This window comes from Scyliorhinus canicula, chromosome 8 (genome assembly GCF_902713615.1).
Source record: "Scyliorhinus canicula chromosome 8, sScyCan1.1, whole genome shotgun sequence".
Lineage (NCBI taxonomy): Eukaryota > Metazoa > Chordata > Chondrichthyes > Carcharhiniformes > Scyliorhinidae > Scyliorhinus > Scyliorhinus canicula.
The window spans coordinates 146,200,774-146,221,898 of record NC_052153.1 but is presented as its reverse complement, the minus strand read 5'-3'; the positions used below and the strand labels follow the sequence as shown (position 1 = coordinate 146,221,898).

Here is a 21,125-nt window from a genome sequence, read left to right as displayed (position 1 = left end):
TGCAATATAGAGCTTTCTCAGTTGTACAATGTGGATTTTATTTCAGAGATGTTTGAATGCATAATTCAGTTGATTCATGTCCAGGTTTTAAAAATTTTTTCATGGTTTTAGAAATTAATATTATAATGTTTATTTAAAATCAAAACCCAATTTTAATTGCATAAACAGTTATTACCACCTTGAGGACAAGACAGACAGCAGAACATGAGACTGATATGAAATGGTCATGACTTTTAATACATATAAAAAAAGACACATTTGACATTTCAGTTTTAAATTGATTATATGCACGCTTCACGTTTATGGCAACATAAAATCAGATTATTTTACCGTTGGGACATGGTTTGGGACCTAGCCATTTCAGAAGGAATGAAAGGTATCTCACCGTGTGTTGGCATCAAAGATTCCAAATGAAATGTGTGCGAGCAGTTGCTGTTCATGGTTTGATGCACATTGGTCACAATTGGCAACCTCATTCGGGCCACAAGGATGACTGGGGTGCAAAAGGTAAAATGTACTGGTAGAAATTGAATGGTCTTCTAAAGCTGAGAATAATGTATATTGAAATAGAAAGAGATTTGTTCTACAACAGTACTTGGCTTTGAAGTCCCTGCTACACATAGTGGATGACAAATGTGTAAACTAATGTAACTCCCATCACTGACATCTCTCTTGTTCAAGTCAGTAGCATTCTTAAAATATAAGTTTTAATATAAATGACTGCAACGTTATTAAATAGCATTTGACTTTCAGTATCATATTTAGCCAAAAATATTAGTGAAAATATGTAACCTTTAATTATTTATGATAATAGTTAGCAACTTAAGTGCACAAGGGAGAGATGTAATTAAATGACGGTTTGAAACCAGGAAAACCTATATCCACTAGACTGCTTGCTTTCGAGCTACTAGCTGGAAATCATATAAATCATTATCATTCCTCCCCTCCCCTCTCATCAGTATAGTCTGGATTCTGATGTATCCAGCACAAACAGGTTGGATTTAATCAGTTGTTGGAGGTCACTGAATGTGGTTGCTTTGTTCAGCCTGATTGCACTCATAGTGAGAAATACAGACAGATTCTTTTTGCCACTCCTGGCAGTTTGTTGTTTTTTTGTTTTCCTGACAGGAGGACTTAATGTTTGCTTGTACTCCTTAACATAAATGAAAGAAGGTTTTAAAATAAAGGGTAGTGTTTTCCAATTTAAGAAGTAACTACTTCACATTTTGAGTTAACTCATTGAATAAGTACCAAGGCCGCAAAATTAGACCTGCCCTGAAAATAGTCGTAGATATCATGATATTTCATAATTATAGCAACTTTGTGTTGATTTGCATGATAGCTGTGTGCTGTCAATGCTAGCTGTGCTGCTGAATGGCTGCATGACTCAGCAGGGGGCCAAGGTTTATAGAATGCTGACACTACTTAAACCCAGCACATAGTGCTTAAAGCTAGCCTGCACCTCTTACAGGGGAAGTGCATTCTGGTTGGCTTGGGTGCTGCAACTGGCTGCAGAAGAGAGTGTGAGCAAGAAGAACACTGCAGGGCATAACAGGCTGGAGAACAGTCTCAAAGGTTCTTTGAGGCTGTGCCAAAGGAGAGAGGGAACCACTTGCCAGAAGGGAAAACCAATAACACTTGGGAATTATTGTCCTGTGGACTAGAAACGGTAACCTCGTTTTTCTCTTCTGCAGATGCTGCCAGACCTGCTGAGTTTTTGCAGCATTTTCTCTTTTTATTTCAGATTTCCAGCATCCAGAGTATTTTGCTTTTATTTTGGAAATGACTGATCCTGGTCTGAATCAGAGTTCTATTAAGGTTTACAAGACCAGTAGCAATTATTTCCCAAGTGTTACTGTTTTTTTCCTTTGTGGAAGCAGATAGCCATGGTACTCAGAACCAGGAGTCAGTCCTGAGATCCTGAATGCAGTGGAAGAAGTATTTCAGTGACCTCACATGAGTACAGTAAATCCTCACCTAAATTTATGGCTGTGTTCCTAAAAATCAGAACCTTGAGTGAAACAACTTTAAGTGAATCATGGGTTCCCATTGGAATCAATGCTAAAGCCAGAGTTGGGTTCCTTCAGGCACTTTTTGCCCATAAAAATAAAAGTACAAGTTGAAATACTGTATTGTACATCTGCAGAAGCATGCATCCCTAACTAGAACGACTTGTAAAATAAATAAATCACTAAATCTAACATAAATACTTTATAGATTGAAATTAGATAACACTAAGTCACTCAAACAAGCCATCACAGAATCACTGAAAATACGGTGTAGAAGAGGCCCTTCGGCCCATTGATTCTGCACTGACACACAAAAAATACCTGATCTACCTACCGACCCATTTGCCAGCACTTGGCCTTGAATGTTATGACGTGCCAAGGCTTTGGCCAACTCTCAGTCCGAGGCTGCACTTGGGCTCGGAGCTTGGTCCTCTTCCTGGCAGTCTGCTGGAGGCCAAGTCCTTTACCCGGGCTGTGGATGGAGGGGTGTGTAGGGGTGGAGGGGGGGGGGGGGCACTGTTACAACCTGAGAGAGGGGGGGGGGGCTGGTTGGAGCTGGGCTTCCCCCCCCACCTCAGATTACTCACACATCACTACCCCAGCGATGGCTGGTGGCTTCCATCCCTGCCCCGTGCTTCTGCTCCTAGATCTCGGACCTCGCTCTTTTTCCACAGTCACAGCCTCTGATGACAACAACTGCAGCTCCGGCATCAAAGCATGGCAACAGCTGGACCAGAGTGCAGAGCTCGTAATGGTGATGCAAATTGAAAAACGGGCCCTAAACAATAAATATGTTAAAACAAAATTACGTTAAGCGAGGAGGCTTCAAGTGAGGACTTACTGTGCAGTGAATGTATCTCCAAATGCCATATCCCACCAACTGCACAACTCACCTCATGCACTATTCAATGCACCACACAATTAAAATTCACCTGACAACAATCTCTAATAATCATGACTTTGACGTAATATTCATATTCTTTTAGTGGCACCTGTACCAAAGGAATCCTTCAATCCTTGTAAAGCTGCGTGTGCTGACTCCATCTGCTCCTCTCTGGCAAGAGAGAATCAAATGTGTTTGGTTGTTTTGGAATACAGAAGTTGCTGACTTCCCTTATGCAGCAGTGTATGGCAGACTGAGGAGATGATGCAAATACTACCTGCACATGCCTGGAAGTTGCCAGAAGCATAAACCTTCATGACAGTGTTGACATTCAGAGCCACTAACAATGTGTTCCTTGTTCTGCTGTAAGGCTACAGCAAGTGCTAGATTTCTGGAGCATAATACCATGCCTGTGTCCCAGCACACCCTGCTACCCAACAACGCAACCCACCCATGTCAGCAGCGGTTCCACACATGTCATCTGCCATAGACCCTGCCCGATTGATAAGGCGTGCAGCTCATGATGCCCCCTCTTTGTCCCTGCAGGAGAGGTTGGCGTAAAATAGGCAATGGGGGACTCTGATGTCCAGCACCCCGTTTCCTGCCTGGGCCCTGGAGATCGCAGGGCTGACCGAGGATAGAGCAGACACTGCACCACAGAGGTGACCACATGTTCTTTCTCACTGACCACATGTCCTTTCTCTGGCAGGATCTCCATTGGATGGGACAGGGCCATTCAGGGCAAACCCCCCCCAAGCCATCACCTCGGAGGACAGCTCCAAGGATGGCACAACCATTGATGTGCCACATCTGTTACCCCCCACCCTCCATCAGCGCAGAGACACCCACCTCGGTGTCCCTGTCCACCACGACTGGACAGGCTTCTGGGGGCACAATCTGATGAGCACCACACAGTTGCTGATGCACTTCAGGCAGAGGCAGGAAATCCAAGGGAGTGAGCAATCAGAGATCTGCTGGATCCCAGGACGCAGCTGCGTCCCAGTCAGATGCCGAGCCTCTAGGCAAGGTTATTCAGGAGCTGATGCCGACCCTTGGACACGCCCGTTAGATACAGGAGGGGATGTCAGCGATACACCGTTGAGTGCATAGCCAATTGGAGGAGTCCCACAGGCTACTGGTGCCGGAGATAGAGATGGCAGTGCATGGCACCGAGGCCAACACTGGCGACTGCAGTTGAGCACAACGTCAGCGCCACGAGTGTTGGTGTCCAAGACATAGCTCAATCAGTGACGGCATGGCTGAGGGCATTGCCAGCATGTCTGTGTCACTGGGGCACGTGACCCCGGCGCAGGTGGGCATTGCCAAGATACTGCTGAGCGTGGCCCAGGCACTGAGGAGCGTCGCTGAGGGTGCCGACACCGTGGTGCACACATGAAGAGGCGCCACTACCGGCAAGGCCATATGGTGCAGAGGCCGTTGGAGCTTACTCCAACTGCAACTCCATCATATGGAGTCCCTCGGGCCCCTGGACACCGTCCCGGAGGCGGGAACACTGGAGGCCAACCCGGGGCCTTCCACCAGGGAGACAACAGTGGTCTCCAGCTCCTCCCAGTCCCCTGCCCAGCTACCCCCCCCCTCTCCCCCCCATACCCCAAAGCGTCTCAGGGTCAGCAGTAGAACAGGGTGGCGCGGCAACGCCAGTGTCACCGGTGTGCTGACTGGTGCCGTCCGGCCCCAGGCCTTCCAGAGGACGCCCGCCAGGAGTATCAAAGGCCACAGGGCACAAAAAGCAGCAGGCTGGCCCTACCTGTGCATCCTGGGGACTCAATTAGATGTAGCGGCGGCGCATGGAAGCTTAAAAAGATTGAGGATCACTGAGTGGGTACTGGGGGGAGGAGAGGGGGAACGATTGTTAGCTTGGGACAGTTAGAGTTTGTAAGAGCACAACTAAAGCGTTGTACACCTGATACATATTCCGCACTGCGGGCTGACCTGCACCTCACAACTTGTTGCCCCCTGCCCCCTGGGGATAGTGGTTCTAGATAAGGAGCCTCCAATGCATACCACGTGCAGATGATGGATATGCATGCGCTGTCAGCAGAAAGACAGGAGTCAGCCTATGGTATAGATTGAGGAATGCCAGGGTTTACCTCACAGCGAGTTATCACCTCCCCCTCTCTCTTGAATAAAGACTTGCGGACACAGGCCCATCACCCTGGAGTGATGCTACACAGATGTTGGGAGGGTGTAACAGGGTAGTGGGGGGGTGGGGGTGGGGGGCAAATGGGGGAAGGAATTGATCGGGAACAAGTGGGGACTGGAGGGGGAAGGGGGACTTGGGGGGTAGGGGGTGAGATGATGGACGGAGTCTCGTCCCATAAGAAGCACACACGTGTATGATTCAGAGGTGGTGGTCACACATGAGTTGAACATTCAGGGAGTGGAATCCCTTCCTGTTAATGAAGGGCGCTCCCTGATGCCCCGGTACGTGCAAGGCGACATGCATGACATCAATTACCCCATGGACCTGGGGCATCCTGGCGATGGTTGAGAATTCTGCTGCCCAGGCATCTGTATGGGCTCAGTCCAGTTCGAAGTTTATATAGACAGCTGCCCGGCTTATAGGGCATCTTTGACCACCGGATGCACTTGTGGGCTGTAGGTTGTGATATGCTGCACAAGTCCCTGCTCGAGCCCTGGAATGAATCGGTGGGATAAAAGTTCATGGCTGAGGTGACCTTCACAGGCACCGGGAGCAGGTATCCTTCTCCTCCATGGGGTGCCAAGTCTGCAAGGACATGGCACAGGTGCCTCACTGTCCCCTTGGTGAGACGGAGCCTCCTGCGGCACATGCTGTCCAACATCTTGTTAAACAACCAACGACGCTCATACATCCTGCGCCTTCACTCCCCGCCTTCACTCCCCCCCCCCCCCCCCCCCCCCGGGTCTCTACCGGTCTGATGGGCGGCTGGGTCTGCAGAGTATGCGGTGACCCCTGCACATGGGGTCCATTGATGCTGCCGCCGCCTTCTCCGGTGTCTAGCCACTTGGGCTGCCACCAGCACCGCAAGAGTGTGCTGGTTTAGCTCACAAGGCTAAATCGCAGGCTTTTAAAGCAGACCAAGCAGGCCAGCAGCACGGTTTGATTCCCGTACCAGCCTCCCCGGACAGGCGCCGGAATGTGGCGACTAGGGGCTTTTCACAGTAACTTCATTGAAGCCTACTCGTGACAATAAGCGATTTTCATTTCATTTTTCATTTCATTTCATTTTCATTTCAAGAGCTGAAACTGCGGGTCGACAATACCATCCATATTGTTGTACCTATAAGGAATTGGAGAAGATGAGAGACTGACAATCAGCTATGGCTTCCTCCCCGGGACCCTCAAAGCCCTAAGCCTCCCCCATCCTTATGTGCCCCACCTTCTCGCATAGGACCATCCAGCATGCCAGTTCTGCTGGGGGATCACTGCCCTGGACCCGCACCCCCGGCGACTGTCGGGGCCCTTAGACCTTGGACCCCTGCCGGGAACGTTAGGGGGACCGAACTCAGGTACCCTCCCGTGGTCCACAAACTTACCTTCTGGCCACGGGGATATTCCCAGTGCTGAAGCTCAGCTCTGCCGTCTTTGATTGTTGACTGATGCCTCTGGTGCTGATTCTTCCAGGATGCAGGCAGAGTGTTGAGGCCTCACAGTTGTCTGAGATGTGGCACGTGCACCTAAGAGAATCCACTTGAGAGCTGTGAAATGCTCACATAACTAACATTGCCAATTCCCTATTAGCAATAGCCTTCACATGTGCAGCCAGAGGCTGTTCACAGTCAGAGGGAGATTGTACCATATTACCTCGGACAGGGCTATGGCCTGGAGGTGTTCGGTGGGACCCAGGCAGCAGCTGTAGTTGCCCCTGTTATGAGTACACACAATCTGGGGGATGGTCTGTAGGACCCACAGACGCTGAGTCCCTCACTCCCCTGACCCAGGGACAACCCCCTACTGATGGTCACATTCTCCTCCCTCCCGAGCACTGGGGCAGCAACTCCCCAGGCTGCATGCCTGATTTCGAGAATGGCTACTCGCCTCCTCCATCGATCCCCACAGCAACTATTGCACTAGGTTCCCGATTTTAAATAGGTGTGTTGAAGGTCACATGTGAACTCCCACAGGAGATGGACATTGTGTTAATGAGATGGACATTGCCCTCAATTGGTGTTAATTTGTACCTCGCCACGTCTGGATGGTACCTGGAACCCATCCACGGGAGCGGGCCGGTTATATTCGAAACCGATTGGCGCCTGGCGCGGATCCCAATTTCGGCCACTCCTGTGATTTTTTAAAAATAAATTTAGAGTACCCAATTCACTTTTTCCAATTCAGGGGCAATTTAGCGTGGCCAATCCACCTACCCTGCAGATTTTTGGGTTGTGGGGGCGAAACCCACGCAAACATGAGGACAATGTGCAAACTCCACACTGACAGTGACCCAGAGCCGGAATCGAACCTGGGACCTCGGTGCCGTGAGGCTGCAGGGCTAACCCACTGCGCCACCGTGCTGCCCCCATTCCTGTGATCTAACTGGCTCGCATGGATCGCAACTCAGCCATTAGATTGTGCCCACTGTCAGTGAATTTCAGGAAGGAGCATTGCTCCATGATCAAACTGAATGGATATGAACTTAAGCTCAGGGACCTTCTCCAAGTCCTCCTCCTCTCTTTTCCCATAGTTCGTTTGTTAATAGCTCATTCCCGCTGTCATGCTATTGTGTAAAGGGATATACACTACTGTACTCATACCTAGGAGAAAGTGGTCCGTGGAGAACCCTTTAAGTCAGTACAAAGTTCTTTACCATGACCACCCTACTCCCTGTCAACATTAGCAAGTTTTAACAACTCTGGAAGCCAGCAAACGATTCCAGAATTTAAAAAAGAGATCCGGGAGAAATAATTCAGCAACTAAACTGAAATTAGTTTTTGATCCCTTTAAATCGCACCAGTTGGGAATCCTTCCTTCTGCTGAGCAATTGTTTCAACTATGGGAGGTTAAGGGAGCATTAACTGAAACACTGAGCTCCAAAGTGACTGTGCTGACTTCAAATCAACCATTCCACATACTTCCAACAGATAGTCCCTGTACATGTTCCGATGCTTTCATCAAAATGGCATACGCTAGGGCTAACACCAGAGGTTTTGTGTATCGAGGGTGCCATTTTGGAGGAAATGCTGGACCCATGGTGACAGAAAACTTGGCTACGTAGTTGAATTTGCAACCCATGGGCAGCACGGTGGCGTGGTGGGTTAACCCTGTTGCCTCATGGCGCCGACGTCCCAAGTTCGTTCCCGGCTCTGGGTCACTGTCCGTGTGGAGTTTGCACATTCTCCCTGTGTTTGTGTGGGTTTTGTCCCCATAACCCAAAGATGTGTAGGCTAGGTGGATTGGCCACGCTAAATTGCCCCTTAATTGAAAAAAAAATGAATTGTGTACTCTAAATTATAATAATAAAAAAAAAAGAATTTGCAGCCCATGATTGTAACTTACAGCCAGTACTAAGGATGCTATTGAATGGCTGCATGCCTGAACATGGACACAGAATTGTGAGGGACTAACAAAAGCAAAAGTCATTGGAGCGGTTTAACTGGGTCCTAATCATCATCCTAAAAAAGGCTATTTCTCATTTCTAATCCATTAATGTCTATGAGAACAACTGCAGAAAAGAATTGTAGTACTATCTGTTCTGACTGACATCTAAGATGGCCTTGAGTTGATATGTCGGAATTTGACTTGGAACCTGGCCTCTGTAAAGTGTACACTGAAGGCCAACAGTGGAACTAACTGTGTGAAGTGTGTTATAGATTGTGGATGCTTTTATTCTGGTACTAGACTTTAAATTGAAGCAATACATTCTGTTTCCTCTTTGATATTTTTTGGTAAGAAAATCAGATTTTTTTTTTAAACAAGACACCGCAGCTAGTGCTCTGTGATATCTTCTGCTCACGGTTTACCTAATGACCTCAGATCAACTCATTACTTATCATCCAAAAATAATGTCAAGGATGGTTTCAACAATGCCAGGAGAAAATGCTCCATTATACAAGCTGAAATACCGTGCCAAGAATATTAGAAAATAAAGAGACAACCGTCTCTATCGCTAGAGAAAAGTATGAGCATCTGTGAATTGGAAAACTGCAAATGTAACACCTCTATTCAAGAAAGCAAGAGACAGAAAGCAGGAAACTATAAGGCAGTTATGAGCCAGTTTTACAGTCTGCTATGGAACTAGCTCATAAAGTATTGCTTGAAAAATCTGCTTACCCCCCCAAAATTGGACACGGAGCCTTTGATACACAATTAATCAAACGCATGTTGCTTCTGAAAGCAGTAAAATGTAAATGTTCTGTTGATTGCATTGTACAGCTAGTTCTATGTCTGCTTTTGAATGACTGCATGCCCGAGCACGGGGTGCAAAATCATGAGGGGCTAAAACCAATTAAGGTTAATTAAGGTTAATCTGCCGGCACTTCCTAAAGGGGATTCTGCATAGAACAGGTGCTGGAAGTAATTTTACACCTGATTCTGACATGGGAAAGACACAAGAATGGCTCAATGTGACAGACGACAGGCTTCCAGATTTCCAAGGCTGCACTGGAAGCCTTGGTACAAAAGGTAGAGAGGAGGAGGAATGTTACTTACTTGCATTAAAAATGAAACTATTACTGAGACATGGGATGGCATTTGATGAAGATGATGGTACAGTCACATGGCTACTGTAGAGCCGATGAGAACCTCCTCTTTTATGGAAGGCTTGCTGAATTAAGTGCCGCGTAAGTAATTAATGGGTCAGCGGTGGGCCAAAGATCCCGGAAGTTGAAGTCCTATCTGCTGAGAGCAGCTGGTCAATTAGAGGCAAGCAGCTTTACTGAATGCCAGTGCCACCAAGGAGATGGTGGCTGTTGCCGGTACTGCACCCACCTGAGGTCCAGTTGCCCACCCAGACCGCAGCTGAGTTATGTCAAAAGGGGATCATGGCTGGAGGGACTTCTGGTCATGGGATGGGTCTCAGTGGGCTCCACAATTCCTGACGCCAGGTCACTCGACAGCACTCCGTGTCTTTGAGCGAGGGATCTTCTGGAAGCTCAAAAGCAATCCTGTTTGTCATGGTCCCCGCATGACGAGCCCCCTGACTGCCACAGGGTTAATATCGATAGCTGGATGAGGCCCCTTTGAGCTTTAATTGCTTAATTAGGACCTTTGTTGACAATGGGTGGGAAGGCTGTCGATGGACCTTCACACCATTGATTTAATCGGGGTGGAGACAGAAAAGCGGAACCTGAAACCTCCCTGCCTGATTAAATACACCCCCATCACCATACTCATCATCGGGGAGAACATTAAATTCTGTCCATTTTTGCAGAGTGACCAAAGATGAGAACTGAATATTCAAGAGTCAAGAAATTTTGGAAGGTTGGATGGAAGGAAAGGAGTTGGGCTAGCTCTGTTTATAAAGGATGAGTTCAGTACAACAGTGAGAAATATCTCGGCTTGGAGATCAGGATGAAATGAAAAATCGCTTATTGTCACGTGTAGGCTTCAATAAAGTTACTGTGAAAAGCCCCTAGTCGCCACATTCTGGTGCCTGTCCGGGAAGGCTGGTACAGGAATCGAACTGTGCTGCTGGCCTGCTTGGTCTGCGTTAAAAGCCAGCGATTTAGCCCAGTGAGCTAAACCAGCCCCTAATGTAGAATCTTGTTCCCATTGTAGGATGTAGTTGTAGATCCAACCCTAATGTAGGATGTAGAATCAGTTTTAAAAAGGGAAGAACTCACTGATGAGAGCAGCGTATGGGACCTCTAACAGAAACTACACTGTCAGACAGAGCATACCAGGGAATAATGGAGTTTTGTAAGAAAAGAACTGCAATCGATCGGGTGAATTCAAACATCCAATAGATTGGACAAATCATATTGGCAAAGATAACTTTGAGGATAGGTTTATAGCACATACTCAGGGCAGTATCATGGCACAGTACATTCAGAAACGAACCAGGGAAGAGGACTTTTAGATTTGGTAATGTTCAATGAAACAGGATTGATCAACAATCTCCGAGTAAAGGATGCTTTAATAGTGACCACAAAATACAATTTCACATTCAGTTTTAGGGTGAAAAACCTGGGTCTGAAACTGCTGTCTTAAACTTAAGTAGAGGCAACTACATAGTTATGAAGATAGCATTGGCTTCAGTGGATTGGGAAAATAGGTTGAAGTGTAAAATAGTAGATGAGATCTAATAAGGAGACAGTTCTTCTCGTTCAAGAAATATATTTTCATTGAGGAAGAAAGAAACTATGAGAAGGATAAAGCATCTGTGGCTAACTAAGGAAGTTAGGTAGTGTATCCAATTGAAAGAAAAGGAGTACCATGCTGTGAAAATTAGGCTTCGGCCAGAAAATTAGGAAAATTGTAGAAGCGAGCAAAGGATAACTTAAAAAATAATAAAGATGGAGAAATTCAAATAAGAATGTAAACCAGCGACAAATTTTTAAAAAAAAAGACAAGCTTCTACAAGTATATAAAAAGGAAGAGAGTAGCTAAAGTGAACATTGGGTCCAGAGAGGATGAGACTGAATTAATAATGGGAACAAGAAAATGGCAGAGACTTTGAACACGTATTTTGTACATTCTTGTATCTTTAATGCTGGATGACAGGAAAATAATCCCAAGAATATTTTAAAATAAAGAGACAATAGTATCTACCACTAGTGAAAAGTATGAGCATCTGTGAAGTGGAAAAATGCACATGTAACACCTCTATTGAAGAAAGGAGCAGACCGAGAGAAGGAAATATTAGGCAGTTAGCCAATGTCTGCCAAAATTAGAAAACAAAGGAACCCGTTATTTATTTATTTTTCAAATGTTTTTGAAATGTAGAGGATTTTTTATGTTGTATAGAACAAAGGTAGTCGTGAACGTACAGCGAAAACAAAAATACATATACATCATTCGTTATTTACAATAGTTGCAGCTTCTTGTTTTCTGTTCTCCAGTTGGTGCTTATTTCCAGACAGGTCCCCAACCTTCCTCTCCCCCTTTTCTTCCTGATCCCCTCTCCTCTTCTAGTTATTTGGCGTGCCCTCTTCCCTCTTTAGCTCCTGTATCTTGCTCCTGTTTAGTTGGCGTGACCCTGTGTATTTTGTTATCTGCTGAACCTGGTTGGCTCCTTGTTTCTTTGTTCCTCCCCCCGCCCCCCTCTTTCATTTGTGTTTGTTGTTGAGTCGTGGCTTTCAACTCCCGCTGGCTTACTGACTGTTGGCTGCAAACAGGTCTTGGAACAACTGGGTGAATGGCTCCCACGGTTTGTGGAAGCCTTCTTCTGACCCTGGATGGTGAATTTAGATTTCTCAATCTGGAAAATTTCTGATAGGTCAGACAGCCAATCTGCAGTTTTGGGTAGTGTTGCTGATCGCCAGCTGAGAAGGATTCTCCAGCGGGCGATTAGGGAGGCAAAGGGAAGAGAGTTGGCCCTCCTCCTCATGAAGAGATCTGACTGTGCTGAGACCCTGAAGACTGCCACTCTCGGGCAAGGTTCCACCCTGATCCTCACCACCTTGGACATTTCCTCAAAGAAGGCTGTCCAGAACCTGACAAGTCTGGGGCAAGATCAGAACATGTGGGCGTAGTTGGCTGGGCCTCCTTGGCACCTTTTGCATTTGTCCTCCAGGAAGAACCTGCTTATTCGGGTTCGAGTTAAATAAGCTCCGTGTACCACTTTCAGTTGCATTAGGCTTAGCCTTTCACAAGTGGAGGTGGAGTTGACCCTGTGCAGTGCTTCGCTCCAGAATCCCCACCCTATTTCAAACCTCTAGTCCTCCTCCCATTTTTCCCTTGCCTCGTCCTGTTGCGTGTGTGCCCTTCCCAGTAATCGCCACACTGGTCGCTGCAGTTCCCTCTCCCTAAGGTGACCGCATCTAGTATGTCCTCTAACAACGATTATTGCGGTGGTCATGGGTATGCCCTTGTTTCCCGATGCAAGAAGTCTTTGACCTGCATATATCATTTCCCTGTCAGCTGGAACATCTCTGTTAGTTCCTCAGGTGTTGTGAACATGTAGAACATACAGTACAGAAGGAGGCCATTCGGCCCATCGAGTCTGCACCGACCCACTTAAGTCCTCACTTCCACCCTATCCCTGTAACCCAATAACCCCTCCTAAACTTTTTTTGGACACTAAGGGCAATTTAGTATGGCCAACCCACCTGACCTGCACATCTTTGGACTTGGGAGGATGCTGGAGGACCTGGAGGAAACCCACGCAGCCACAGGGAGAACGTGCAGACTCTACACAGACAGTGACCCAGCAGGGAATCGAACCTGGGACCCTGGCGCTTTGAAGCCACAGTGCTATCCCCTTGTGCTAACGTGCTGCCCATGTCAGTCAATTGTCTGTGTGGAAGTCCCTAACTGTCAGCGTCTCCCTGTCCTGTCTCCACCCTTTGAAGGTTGCGTCTATTTTAGTGGGCGCAAACCTATGGTTATTGCAGATGGGGGCTTTAATTGACATTTCGGTCAGTCTAAAGTGTTGTCGCAATTGGTTCCACGACCTGAGCGTTGCTATCACTGCTGGGCTTGTTGAGTGTTTGTTCGATGGGGATGGGAGCGCAGCCATGGCTAGGGCCCCAAGGGAGGTGCCCCTGCAGGAGCCTTCCTCTATTTGCACCCACTCGGCTTCTGGCTCTTGTATCTACCCCTTTACCTCTTCCGCAGTTACTGTCCAGTGGTAATATTGCAGGTTTGGGAGTCCTAGTTCCCCTATGGCTCTCGCTCTCTGCAGCACCTTTTAGGGGATCCAAGGGCCCCCCCGAAACACACACACACACACACACACACACGTATACACACCATGATCAGCTTTTCTAATAAGTTGAAGAAGACCTTGGGGATGAAGATCGGTATTGATCAGAACAGGAGAGGAGCCTAGGCAGTACGTTCATCTTGATCGTCTGTACTTTCCCAACCAGGGAGAGTGTCCCACCGTTGCAGGTCATTTTTTACTTCCTCCATCAGACTGGTCAGGTTTCATTTTTGGATCCGTATCCAGTCATGGGCAATTTGGATCCCAAGGGAGCGGAATTTATGTTGGGAGTTTAAATCGCAGCCCCTCCAACTCTGCCCCTCCTCTTTGCGGGTTCACCGGGTGATCGCACTTTTGACCAGGTTGAGTTTGTAGCCTGAGAAGGCTCCAAGTTCTTTCAAGAGTGCCATGATTCCTTCCATGTTGCTTTGTGGGTTTGAGATGTAGAGGAGCAGGTCATCCGCGTAGAGCGAGACTGTGTGCTCTCTGTCCCATCTCCAGATCCCCTTCCTGGGCAGCACGGTAGCACAAGTGGCTAGCACTGTTGCTTCACAGCGCCAGGGTCCCAGGTCCGATTCCCAGCTGGGTCACTGTGCGGAGTCTACATGTTCTCCTCTTGTCTGCCTGGGTTTCCTCCGGGTGCTCTGGTTTCCTCCCACAGTCCAAAGACGTGCAGGTTAGGTGGATTGGCCATGATAAATTGCCCTTAGTGTCCAAAAAAGGTTAGGAGGGGTTATTGGGTTATGGGGATAGGGTGGAAGTGAGGGCTTAAGTGGGTCGGTGCAGACTCGATGGGTCAAGTGGCCTCCTTCTGCACTGTATGTTCTATGTTCCAATTCATTAGCGCCCTGAGCGTGATCACTAGTGGTTCGATCACTGGGCAAACAGCAGTGGGAACAACAGGCATCCCTGCCTTGTGCCTCTGTGCAGATGGAAGTACTTAGACCTGGGAGTATTTGTCAATACGCTTGCTATGGGAGCACTGTACAGGAGTTTCACCCAGGCATTGAACCCTGCTCCAAGCCCGAACCGCACCAGTATCTCCAATAGGTACTTCCATTTAACTGTGTCGAAGGCCTTTTCTGCGTCCAGGAAGATGATCATATCAGGTGTTCTCCTCCCCGGATTGGGTCATTATCACTTTCAGCAGGTGCCTGATGTTTGATGTTAGCTGTCTACTCTTGACAAAGTCCGTTTGTAGGACCCGCATTTTAGCGATTATTGCCCTTGGTTGTTTCGCAGCTTTGGGTTTTCGTCTCCTATGTCGGTTTTCGTCTCCTATGTTCTCTCAGTTCCCTTGAGAGAAACATTGTTTAACCACTCCCTAGTGAGAGAGAGAGAGAGGGGGGGGGGGTTGGTCCTTCTATCTCTGGAGAGGCCTGCGTTTCATCGCCTCGTGCGTCTGTTTCTACACAGCCTCTGGACTGGCTGTTGTTCGGCATCTCCTTTCCCGTTGGTGTTTGTTGAGGTGCGGGGATACCTTTTTTTCCTGTATTGGCAGGTTATAGAATTTACAGTGCAGGAGGAGGCCATTCAGCCCATTGAGTCTAAACCGACCCTTGCAAAGAGCACCCTACCTAAGCCCACACCTCCACCCTATCCCCATAACCCAGTAACACCACCCAACCTTTTTCACGCTAAGGGCAAATTTAGCTTGTTCCAATTCACCTAACCTGCACATCTTTGGACTGTGGGAGGAAACCGGAGTACCCGGAGGAAACCCATGCAGACACGCGGAGAATGTGTAGACTCCGCACAGACAGTGACCCAGCGGGGAATTGAGCCTGGGACCCTGGCGCTGTGAATCAACTATGCTAACCACTGTGCTACCTTGTCACTGGCTTATTTTGTGCGAAAGAGCTTATTTTTGGCTGCGTAGAAGAGCCACCTCCTGTGCGACTACTCAGCATATCCCCGTCACCGGATGTCAAGGAACCCGTTGTTAAGGAAATAGTAGTAGGGTCTGTATAAAGTCACAATATAATCCAACAGAGTCAACATTGTTTTAGGAAAGGTAAATCATGTGTGAAAAATGTATTAGAGTTCTTCGAGAATGTAACAAGGAGGGTGGGTAAATGGGAACCAGTGGATGTAATGCATTTGAATTTCCAAAAGGCATTCAATATGGTGGCACATAAACACAAGGTGGTGTTGGCGTGATATATTAACATGGGGCAGCAGGGTAGCATGGTGGTTAGCATAAATGCTTCACAGCTCCAGGGTCCCAGGTTCGATTCCCGGCTGGGTCACTGTCTGTGTGGAGTCTGCACGTCCTCCCCCTGTGTGCGTGGGTTTCCTCCGGGTGCTCCGGTTTCCTCCCACAGTCCAAAGATGTGCGGGTTAGGTGGATTGGCCATGCTAAATTGCCCATAGTGTCCTAATAAAAAAAAAGTAAGGTTAAGGGGGGGGGGGGTTGTTGGGTTACGGGTATAGGGTGGATACGTGGGCTTGAGTAGGGTGATCATGGCTCGGCACAACATTGAGGGCCGAAGGGCCTGTTCTGTGCTGTACTGTTCTATGTTCTATGTTCTATGGATAAAGGATTGGCTAACAAAGAGGAAATGGAGAGTCATGATAAATATGTCATTTTCGGGTTGACAAACTGCAAATAATGCAATGCTACAGGGATCAGTGACAAGGCCTCAACTACTTACAATCTCCATCATGACTTGGATGAAAAGGTCGCGAGTATTGCAGACAACTTTGCTAACAATACGAAGCTGAAATTCTCCCATGTTGGCAGATTCAGTGGCAGGCGTGGTATGGGGGGTGGGGGGGAGCAGGAGGCGCAAAAACTGGTTTTGTGCCTGTGTGAATTTCCCATGGAACTTCTTCTTATGTCTGCCATGGAAAATCATGGAACACGCTGAAGGCTGGTGTGAAACCGCTGATGATGTGCAACCACCCACATAATAATGATCTTTATTGTCACAAGTCGGCTTACATTAGAACATAGAACATAGAACATTACAGCGCAGTACGGGCCCTTCGGCCCTCGATGTTGCGCCGACCTGTGAAACCATCTGAAGCCAATCTGACCTACACTATTCCATTTTCATCCATATGTCTATCCAGTGACCACTTAAATGCCCTTAAAGTTGGCGAGTTTACTACTGTTGCAGGCAGTGCGTTCCACACCCCTACTACTCTCTGAGTAAAGAAACTGCCTCTGACATCTGTCCTATATCTACCACCCCTCAATTTAAAGCTATGTCCCCTCGTGTTGGTCATCACCATCCGAGGAAAGAGACTCTCACTGTCCACCCTATCTAACCCTCTGACTATCTTATATGTCTCTATTAAGTCACCTCTCAGCCTTCTCCTCTCTAATGAAAACAACCTCAAGTCCCTGAGCCTTTCCTCGTAAGACCTTCCCTCCATACCAGGCAACATCCTAGTAAATCTCCTCTGAATCCTTTCCAAAGCTTCCACATCCTTCCTATAATGTGGTGACCAGAACTGCACGCAGTACTCCAGGAGCGGCCGCACCAGAGTTATGTACAGCTGCAGCATGACCTTGTGGCTCCGAAACTCAATCCCCCTACTGATAAAGGCTAGCACACCATATGCCTTCTTAACAGCCCTATTAACCTGGGTGGCAACTTTCAGGGATTTATGTACCTGGATGCTGAGATTTCTCTGTTCATCTACACTACCAATAATCTTGCCATTAGCCCAGTACTCTGCATTCCTGTTACTCCTTCCAAAGTGAACCACCTCACACTTTTCCGCATTAAACTCCATCTGCCACCTCTCAGCCCAGCTCTGCAGCTTATCTATGTCCCTCTGTATCCTATAACATCCTTCAGCACTATCCACAACTCCACTGACCTTCGTGTCATCTGCAAATTTACTAACCCCTCCTTCTTCACCCTCTTCCAGGTCATTTATAAAAATGACAAACAGCAGTGGCCCCAAAACAGATCCTTGTGGTACACCACTAGTAACTGAACTCCAGGATGAACATTTGCCATCAACCACCACCCTCTGTCTTCTTTCAGCTAGCCAATTACTGATCCAAACCGCTAAATCACCTTCAATCCCATACTTCCTTATTTTCTGCAATAGCCTACCATGGGGAACCTTATCAAACACCTTACTGAAATCCATATACACCACATCAACTGCTTTACCCTCATCCACCTGTTTGGTCACTTTCTCAAAAAACTCAATAATGTTTGTGAGGCATGACCTACCCTTCACAAAACCGTGTTAACTATCGCTAATCAACATGTTCTTTTCAAGATGATTATAAACCCTATCTCTTATAACCTTTTCCAACATTTTACCCACAACCGAAGTAAGGCTCACAGGTCTATAATTACCAGGGTTGTCTCTACTCCCCTTCTTGAACAAGGGGACAACATTTGCTAGCCTCCAGTCTTCCGTCACTAATCCTGTCGACAAAGACGACATAAAGATCAAGGACAAAGGCTCTGCAATCTCCTCCCTGGCTTCCCAGAGAATCCTAGGATAAATCCCATCTTGCCCAGGGGACTTATCTATTTTTACATTTTCCAAAATTGCTAACACCTCCTCCTTGTGAACCTCAATTCCATCTAGCCTGGTCGACTGAACCTGAGTATTCTCCTCGACAACATTGTCTTTCTCCAGTGTAAACACTGACGAAAAATATCCATTTAACGCTTCCCCTATCTCCTCTGATTTCACACACAACTTTCCACTACTATCCTTGATTGGCCCTAATCTTACTCTAGTCATTCTTTTGTTCCTGATATACCTATAGAAAGCCTTAGGGTTTTCCTTGATCCTATCCGCCAACGACTTTTCGTGTCCTCTCCTCGCTCTTCTTAACTCTCCCTTTAGGTCTTTCCTGGCTAACATGTAACTCTCAAGTGCCCTAACTGAACCTTCATGTCTCATCCTAACATAAGCCTTCTTCTTCCTCTTGACAAGTGCTTCAACTTCCTTAGTAAACCACGGTTCCCTTGCTCGACAACTTCCTCCCTGCCTGACAGGTACATACTTATCAAGGACACGCAGTAACTGTTCCTTGAAAAAGCTCCACATTTCGATTGTACCCATCCCCTGCAGTTTCCTTCCCCATCCTATACATCCTAAATCTTGCCGAATAGCATCATAATTGCCTTTCCCCCAGCTATAATTCCTGCCTTGCGGTATATACCTATCCCTGCCCATTGCTAAAGTAAACATAACCGAATTGTGATCACTATCACCAAAGTGCTCACCTACTTCTAAATCTAACACCTGGCCGGGTTCATTACCCAGTACCAAATCCAATGTGGCCTCGCCCCTTGTTGGCCTGTCTACATACTGTGTCAGAAAACCCTCCTGCACACACTGCACAAAAACTGACCCATCTATAGTACTCGAACTTTAGTATTTCCAGTCAATATTTGGAAAGTTAAAATCCCCCATAACAACTACCCTGTTACTCACGCTCCTGTCGAGAATCATCTTTGCAATCCTTTCCTCTACATCTCTGGAACTATTTGGAGGTCTATAGACAACTCCCAACAGGGTGACCTCTCCTCTCCTGTTTCTAACCTCGGCCCATACTACCTCAGTAGACGAGTCCTCAAACGTCCTTTCTACCGCCGTAATACTTTCCTTGATTAACAATGCCACACACCCCTCTTTTACCATCTTCTCTGTTCTTACAGAAACATCTAAATCCTGGAACCTGCAACAACCATTCCTGTCCCTGCTCTACCCATGTCTCCAAAATCGCCACAACATCGAGATCCCAGGTACCAACCCATGCTGCAAGCTCACCCACCTTATTCCGGATGCTCCTGGCGTTGAAGTAGACACACTTCAAACCAGCGTCTTGCTTGCCGGTGCCCTCTTTCGAACTTTTAACCCTATCCCTGACCTCACTACTCTCAACATCCTGTACACTGGGACTACAATTTAGGTTCCCATCCCCCTGCTGAATTAGTTTAAACCCCCCCGAAGAGCACTAGCAAATCTCCCCCCCCAGGATATTGGTACCCCTCTGGTTCAGGTGAAGACCATCCTGTTTGTAGAGGTCCCGCCTACCCCAGAATGAGCCCCAGTTATCCAGGAAACCAAAACCCTCCCTCCTGCACCATCCCTGTAGCCACGTGTTCAACTCCTCTCTCTCCTTATTTCTCACTTCGCTAGCACGTGGCACGGGTAACAACCCAGAGATAACAACTCTGTTTGTTCTAGCTCTCAGCTTCCACCCTAGCTCCCTGAATTTCTGTCTCAAATCCCCATCTCTCTTCCTACCTATGTTGTTGGTACCTATGTGGACCACGACTTGGGGCTGCTCCCCCTCCCCCTTAAGGATCCCAAAAACACGATCAGAGACATCAAGAACCCTGGCACCTGGGAGGCAACACACCAACCGTGAGTCTCTTTCGTTCCCACAGAACCTCCTGTCTGTTCCTCTAACTATGGAGTCCCCAATGACAAGTGCTCTGTTCCTCCTCTCCCTTCCCTTCTGAGCAACAGGGACAGACTCTGTGCCAGAGACCTGTGCCCCATTGCTTACCCCTGGTAAGTCGTCCCCCGCAACAGTATCCAAAACGGTATACTTGTTATAGAGGGGAACGACCACAGGGGATCCCTGCACTGCCTGCCGGTTCCCTCTCCCTCCCCTGACGGTAACCCATCTACCTTCTTCAGTCATTGCAATGAGGTTACTGTGAAAAGCCCCTAGTCGCCACATTCTGGCGGCTGTTCGGGTACACAAAGCGAGAATTCAGAATGTCCAAATTACCTAACAGCACATCTTTCAGGACTTGTGGGAGAAAACCGGAGCACCCGGAGGAAACCCACGCAGACACAGGGAGAATGTGAAGACTCAGCACAGACATTGACCCAAACCAGGAATCGAACCTGGGACTCTGGCGTTGTGAAGCAACAGTGCTAACCACTGTGCTACCATGATGCCCAACACCTGATTCACTGCAGCACCAGTGGGAAAATACACCTGTGTCAAACACGTCTGGAACAACGTGGAATGCAGATGTCAGGATTCACATGAACAATGCCTGGGGCTGCCTCTGAAGTTCTGAATGGAGGTCAGCAACCATGTCCGGAAGACACAGCAGTGCATGGGAGGAAGCATCTACAGGTGGACCTTCCAGATTGAGTGTCTTGGAGGGGAGTCATCCTCCAGCCCCTGAATTTCCCCAGAGATCCTTATTCATTTTCAGGAAGTCTGCCTTTTTTCTTCCAACAGTGCGTCAGTGATGCTGGGTGCCTTTTCAGTATGGCACCCGGATAGGACGGTGGAATATGCGGCATCAAGAGAGCCCCGCCACGGAGTATGGTACAAAAAAAATCAGGTTACACAATTAACAAGGTTGGGGCTGGAAGATTTGGCATGTTTTCTGCCGCCCTCCGCAGCGGGAAACACTCCACATTGCTATCCCCGCCACATGACTTAAAACCCGGATGGGAGAAATCTTCCTG

At 47.6% G+C, this 21,125-nt stretch overlaps 1 protein-coding gene across 1 annotated transcript in view; it reads left to right on the top strand.

Annotated features, from left to right (window-relative positions):
- LOC119969926 (single-stranded DNA-binding protein 3-like) overlaps window positions 1–21,125 on the top strand; it is a 483,574-nt gene that overhangs the window by 145,168 nt on the left and 317,281 nt on the right. The window lies entirely within an intron of this gene.